Here is an 8,114-nt window from a genome sequence, read left to right as displayed (position 1 = left end):
TGTTTGGGCACGTTATCTAATTGGCTCTGTCATATAAGAAGTAGGCTCTGTCATATAAGAATTTAGGTTAGATGTTTGACCTGGAGATATTAATTTGAGGGGTGCCTGGGTGGCTCAGTCAGTTAAGTGTCCAACTCTTGATTTCAGCTCAGGTCATGATCCCACAGTTCATGAGTTCAAGCCCCAGGTCAGGCTCTGCGCTGACAGCACGGAGTCTACTTGGGATTCACTGTCTCTCTGTATCTCTCACTTTCATTCAAAAAATAAACATTAAAAAAATAAAATAAAAAGAAATCAAGGAATCGATCCCATTTGCAATTGCACCAAAAACAATTAGATACCTAGGAATAAGCCTAACCAAAGAGGTAAAAGATCTGTACTCTGTAAACTATAAAACATGTGTGAAATAAATTGAATAAGATACAAAGAAATGGAAAAGTTCATGGATTGGAAGAACAAACATTATTAAAGTGTCTATATTACCCATAGCTATCTACACATTTAATGCAATCCCCATCAAAATACCACCATCATGTTTCACAGAGCTAGAACAAACAATCCTAAAATTTGTATGGAACCAGAAAAGACCCCAAGTAGCCAAAGCAACCCTGAAAAGGAAAAACAAAACTGGAAGCATCTTGATTCCAGATTTCAAGCTATATTACAAAGCTGTAGTCATCAAGACAGTATGGTACTGAGACAAAAACAGACACATAGGTCAGTGGAACAGAATAGAAAACCCAGTAATAGACCCAAACTATATGGTCAACTAATCTTTGACAAAGCAGGGAAGAATATCCAATGGAAAAAAGACAGTCTTTTCAACAAACAGTGTTGGGAAAACCAGACAGCAAGATGCAGAAGAATGAAACTGGACCACTATCTTACACAATATATAAAAATAAATTCAAAATGGATGAAAGGCCTAAGATGAGACAGGAAACCATTAAAATTCTAGAGTATAACACAGGCAGCAACCACTTTGACTTGGCGATAGCGAGTTCATACTAGACACATCTCAAGAGCCAAGGGAAATAAAAGCAAAAATGAACTATTGGGACTTCATCAAAATAAAGGGGTCTGCACAGCAAAGGAAACAATTAATAAAACTAAAAAGCAGATTACACAATGGGAGAAGATATTTGCAAATGACATATCTGATAAAAGGTTAGGATCCAAAATCTGTAAATAACTTACAAATCTCAGCATCCAAAAAAAAAACAATCCAATAGACACTTTTCCAAAGAAGACATCTAGATGGCTGCCAGTCACGTAAATAAAGTCTCAGCATCACTCATCATCAGGGAAATATGAATCAATGCCACCATGAGATACCAGCTCATACCTGTCAGCATGGCTAAAATTAACATCTCAGGAAACAAGTGTTGGTGAGGATGCAGAGAAAGGGAAACCCTCTTGCACCATTGGTTGGAATGCAAACTGGTGCAGCCACTCTGGAGAACAGTATGGAGGTTCCTCAAAAGGTTAAAAATAGAACTAACCTATGATCCAGCAATTGCACTATTAGGTATTTACCCAAAGGATAGAAAAATACAGATTTGGAGGGGTATGTGCACCCTGATGTTTATAGCAGCAGCATGAACAATAACCAAACTATGGAAAGAGCCCAAATGTCCATCTACTAATGAATGGATAAAGAAGAGGTGGGATATTTATATATAATGGAATATTACTCAGTGGCCAGAAAGAATGAAATCTTGCCATTTGCAATGACATGGATGGAGCTAGAGTGTATTAGGCTAACTGAAATAAGTCAGTCAGAGAAAGACAAATACCATATGATTTCACTCATATGTGGAATTGAAGAAAAAACAGATGAACATATGGGAGGGGGGAAATGAGAGGGAAACAAACCATGAGAGAATCTTAAAAAGAACAAACTTAGGGTTGATGGAGGAAGGTGGGTGGAGGATGCACTAGATGGGTGATGAGTATTAAGGAGGGCACTTTTATGATGAACACTGAATGCTGTAAGTGATGAATCACTGAATTCCACACCTGAAAACAACATTGCATTCATTGTATGCCAACTAACTAGAATTTAACTATTTGAAAAGAAAAAAAAAAAAAAAGATTGAGAAGGTGAATGAATTCAAACTGACCATTCTGATTACCAGTTAGCATTAACAAGCACTTAGAAGTCATAATCAAGTATTGTTTTCTCTGGGCACAGGAACAAAGTGGATGGAGAGTTATGTTTACTCTGAATTGATGCTTTCCAAGCAAGTACAATAAAGCAAGAAAAAGACAAAGGACTTGATTTATGCAGAAGGAGAGATTATAGTAGTTGTTTATAAAATGCGAACTGGATAAGGAGAACAGTGAGAACTCGGGGAATAACAAAGTGTTAAAAGCTGGTAGGATTCACGGACTGTAGGAATCCATGAGGTTACAGAAATGTTAGAATCAGGGCACCAGAGAGAGGTTAGAAAGTGAGCTGTTTGTCACAGGAATTATTAGTAATGGTATGTTTTAGTTATGGCCATGAGAATGAATAGTTTAAAAAAAAAGTAAACAGTAAGCATATAGGAAAAAAGGAGTCAAGGAACTGAGAGAACAAAATATTGAAAGGACCTTCTATGTCATTGAAATCACCATGAATTGACAAAGCAGTGGTATGAAAAAAGTTACAGCATAAAAAAAGTTACAGTAAACCAAGAGATGAAATCTGTGATAGTTAATTTTTTGTGTCAGCTTGATTGGGATAAGAGGTGCCCAAATTAAATATTATTTTTGGTTTTGTCTGTGAGGTTGTGTCTGAATGAGAGTAGCATTTGAATCAATGAACTCAGTAAGGTTCATCCAATCCAAAGGATGGGTTCATCCAATCCTTTGAAGGCTTGAATAGAAGAAAAAAGGTTAAGGAAGAAGGAATTTGCTCCCTTTTGCTTCCTGCTACTGGATAGAGTTGGGACATTTTCTTCTGCCCTTGAACCAGGATATATACTATTAACTGGACTGGAATTACACCACTGGCTTTCATGAATCACCAGCTTGCAAATAGCAAATCATGAGACTTTTCAGCATCCATAATCATTTGAACCAATTCCTCATAATAAATATCTCCATATATTTATGTTGGTGTATGTGTGTGTGTGTGTGTGTATGTATATGTATATATATATTATATATATATATATATATATATATATATATATATATAATATATATATACATATATATATATGTGTGTGTGTGTGTGTTGTGTATATACACTACACACACACACACACACACACACATATATATATACACATACACACACACACATATACACATATATATGTATAGATACATGTACATATACATATATATACATATGTATATATATGTATATGTACATGTATCTATACGTGTGTGTGTGTGTGTGTGTGTGTGTGTGTATACACACATACATATATCCATCGGTTCTCTTTCTCTGGAGAACCATAATGAATACAAAGTCTTTACACGAAGAGGGAGAGTGATTTGAGCATCCCTAGATGAGTAAGTCCCCCTGACCCCAACTCCAGTCTCAAACACCCAAACTTCAAAGCCAAGAGCCTTTCAAACAATCTCTTCTTCTCTGGTAAAACCCCAAAATTATAGTCCTTTGATTATGTGACTCATAGACCAGATTTTGCTTATCTTATTCCCCATCATGTCACTCAGAGCCTCGAGCTGAACCTTAAATAAGCAACATTCAATTAATGTTTCAATAAATAAATAAATAAATAAATGGCAAAAAACATGGTTATCTGTGTATTCCTTTCCTCCTAGAATATATTATAAATTCTTTGAGAATCAGTGTTATATATTCTACTTCTGTTTTTCCACCAGTGCCTTTCAGACACTAAATAATACTTGTTGAATTGATATGTACCCTCATCCATTAAATATACGGTACCAACAAGCTTGATGATTCAATAAAATAAAACAAGCATTTTATAAAAACTAATTAGAGCCATGCCTGTAGGTTTCACTTTTGCCATGTAAAAATGATAACTGCATGTGGATGTCAATAACCTGTTTTCTAATCTGTGGTTCCTCCTTCAATATAACTATTGTAGTGTATGGAAAAGCACTGGTGTTAGCCTACTTATGCATTATAGATGACAACTTCCAGAAATAGTGAGTAGATCATAAACTAGAAAGTATGTAGAAAAATAAATGAACTATTCACCTCAATGAATGGTAACAATGGATTAGAACTTCTTGGACAGAGAAGAAGAAGGAGAAGGAGAAAGAGATGAAGGAGGAGGAGGAGAAGGAGGAGAGGGAGAAGGAGAAGGAGACGGAGGAGGAGGTGGAGGAGGAGAAGAGGAGGAGAAGAGGAGGAGAAGGAAGAGGAAGAAGAAAGAAGAAAGAAGAAAGAAGAAAGAAGAAAGAAGAAAGAAGAAGAAGAAGAAGACAGAGGAGGAGGAGGAGGAGGAGGAGGAGGAGGAGGGAGGAGGAGGAAGGAGGAGGGAGGAGGAGAAGAAGAAAGAGGAAGAGGGGGAGGAGGAAAAGAAGAATTTTAAGGATGAAGTTTCTTAACAAAGCCTTGATTTTATCGTCCCAGTTTCAACTTTGAAAACCATGATGTAGAAATCTTTGCTACCTTAAATTTTATAAAGATGAATTAGTGCCAGCCAGAGATTCTGAATCTGAGTCTGGCAGCCTACTGGAAATAAAAAGACCTGCAAATATTATCTCTAATTGAATAAACACTCTATCTTCAAGTACATATTACTGCACTAGCTTTCCAACAATTACTTCAAGTGCCATAAAGAGCAATATTTAATGTCATGGGAATGGTATTTCCAAGCTACTAAAGTGATAACATTATAATTGTTCAACTCATGACACATTGCTTTTGATCTGAAGGTAATTATGGTGTACATAGAGGCTTTGTACATCAATACTCTGCCTGATTAAAAGAACAATCCAGTGACAATCTGGGATATAACTTGGGGATTCAGTATTTGTTCCAATGCATAATAAAAGAATGTCAGCTACAGAAAAGTATTAAGATGAGCCAGAGAATAGGGACAATAGAGGAAGCCTAAAGGAAAAACAAAAGTACAAAAAGCTCAACTTTGTCTTTCTACTTAGTAACATCCATACATCACAACCATTACAGAATTTTAGGGTTACATGATATGAAAGAAGAATGTAGGATTAAAAAAATGAAAAATGTAATTGCCGGTAAGTAAATTTTTGAGATGTCTTCAAATGAAAAGAAATAGCAAGCCAATTAAGTTCAGACTGAGTCTCTGTGCCTCATAAAAGTACTATGTATGCCTTGCATAGCATAAACTGAAAGTCAGTAACAACTTAAGTTCAGATTTTTATGGAGGTTTTAGAATATATACCAATGAATCACCTCAGCAAGTGACACAGCAGGGATGATGGATTTTGGTGGATTCCATGTAAATGGACAATTAGCTTCAGAAACTGGAGTTAACAGCTATATCAGCCAGGAATTTGATCCCTGAGGGATCAGCACTGTATCTATATAAATCATGTAGAAAAGAAAAAACAAGATTATACTGGGCATGTTATTTTTTTTTTAATTTCTTCTTCTCCTATAAACATATTTTTCAAACACTCAACCAAACACAATCCTGTCCTTACAAAAACCACAGCCTCATGGGGTTTTTGTCACTAATGTAAAATAACTAGTGACAATACATGTTAAATGCGATTATAGTGAAGCAAAATTTTGCTGTAGAAGCAGAAGGAGCAATGTTTTAAAAAAACAGGAAAAAAGGAGGAAATGGCACTAGATGCCATTTTTTTACTATTTTTTTATTCTATAATTTCTTTTTTTATTTAAATTTTAGTTAACATACAGTGAAATATTGGTTTCAGGAGTAGAATTCAGTGATTCATCACTTACATACAACACCCAGTGCTCATCATAAGTGCCCTCGTTGTGCCCATCGCCCATCTAGCCCATGTCCCACCCACCTCCCTCCATCAACCCACAGTTTGTTCTCTATCAATAAGAACTTCTTGTGGTTTGTTTCCCTAGAGAGTTAATTTTTAAAAGACTTCATTATATTTAAAATGTGAGCCTTGGCCCTTTCAATTTGTAGATAAGCTAATAGGTTCACTTTGTGCCTGAGAGATACATGCACAAAAGCCAACAGACACCTCCTCTCTTTTCTTTTGTTCTGGGATTAGCTCAGAAGAAATCCCTTATATAAAAAGCTTTTTCTCTTCCCCATTGAAATAAAGAAGGAGGAAGAAAGAGGAGCTTGTGTTTCTGTCTGAGATTTAGACTTTTTCATCATGGAGTTGATCTTCTTCATGCACTGCTGAGCCAGGCTGATTTGATCAAGAGTCAAAGCTAGAAGGCGGCTGACAGGAAAAACTCCTTTGCAAGGTAATACTTGAATAAATCAGAAGGTTTGGAGCCATTCTTTCCTCAAATACCTACACTTTCTTTAAACTCTTTTGTAAAGGGATCTACTTAGATAAATTTTAAACTCTGGCTGAAGAAAGATTCAATAAATTAACTTTTGTCTAAATAGTCCTGAAAAAATGCAACAAATAGATATCATCATGAGAATAAGGATGAATTTGTATGATGAAGTCCCCACTGAATAACTAACTCTGTCCAAAATGTACTTGCTATTTAAATATATACTCCTTGATTCTCTGTAAGTTACAAAAAAAAAAAAAAAATACCCAAAATTCTTCCTATTCTCACTGATTGGTTAAAATTGACCTTAGCAAACAATATTCTATCCCACATATTGTCCTTTCTGATAATGCACTAGAATTAGCTGGGCATTGTCTATCTTATTAGCAAGCCATCATTTAGTTAATGTTTATTTAATTAACTAATAATATTGGAATATAACAGAGATTATTTTTGATGTTTTTTAAATTGTCACTCAAGTTGTCAATGAGCTAATGTAACATAGGACAATCTTGCACTTAGTTGCAGGGAATAGCAGGACAAGATGAAGATTCTAGTCTTAATTGTGACCATCTTGAATTCTGTGGCTTGCTTCATGGTAAGTTTCAGTATTTTGAATAACAGTATCCTTATGAAACTAAAAATTAGATGGAGGAAAAACATGGATTGATATCATTAGCTTATGTTTAATGCAAGAAAGAATATTTTGCTAAACAAAACATCATTGTATTTTTAATGTTCTATTTTCTATTTATAAACTTCCTTCCCTTAAAATAAATAACATACATAATGAAGTAAAGATAACAGAAACCATAATGCATGATAGTATATAATTTAAAGGGCTTCTCTATACTTTTCATACTTTAAGAGATTCTATACTGAAAATTTGCTATGGGACACCTGGATTTACATTTGTTATATTTGCAGAGGCTACTTAACCCTAATATGCTAGCTGTTCCTTTTTACATTGATATTGTATATTTCTGATTTGATTAAACTAACAACTAAGGGATAAAAAAGAAAGCAGAGACCTTCAGAATGTTGCTTTATTTGATCAATTTAGCACTGTGACTACTGACTTCAGGTTTTTAGTAAAATATAATCAGCAAGAGGAACCTCACCAAAATGTTATACTTCTTTCCCTTTAGTATTATGGGAATGAGGAAACATACAATCACACAAATCATTTGTCTGCCAATCCACCTTTGTCTGCATCAGAGAGCCACAGAGCAAGTCAACTCTCATCCATCCTCAGAACAAAAAATAATTCTGCACCTACAGATGATTCAAATAGCTACTCTGAGTCTACTGATACAGTAACAAGGCACTCTGGATCTCTTTCAAAGAGAAACCACTCAGAGACTCTTCAAGCTAGGATATATAACTTTCCCCCATTTGGGGACGATATACCAAGTAACCCTTCAACTAACCAGACTTCAGCTAACTTCGTTTATGTTGAGGGTATAGGAGGCAACTCTACTCAGGCAGAGGCTCCAGGGAGCAATGCTTCACCTTCATCTGCTGCTGTGCAGGATACTTCTGCTGTCAGCATCACAAATTCCAGATTTACCCCCAACTCCACAATAACACAGAGCAGGATGGCTGTTTCTGGGGAAAATAACATCTCGGTCCCTGTGTCCATAACCACCCACCAGTATAAGTCTGATTCCATTGCTATTCCCCACTTTCAGACAGACTCCAAAAC

The sequence above is a fragment of the Panthera pardus genome, unplaced genomic scaffold (genome assembly GCF_024362965.1).
Source record: "Panthera pardus isolate Hobbes unplaced genomic scaffold, ASM2436296v1 HiC_scaffold_13, whole genome shotgun sequence".
Classification (NCBI taxonomy): Eukaryota; Metazoa; Chordata; class Mammalia; order Carnivora; family Felidae; genus Panthera; species Panthera pardus.
The sequence above is the reverse complement of the archived record's forward strand: the minus strand, read 5'-3'. Positions refer to the sequence as shown.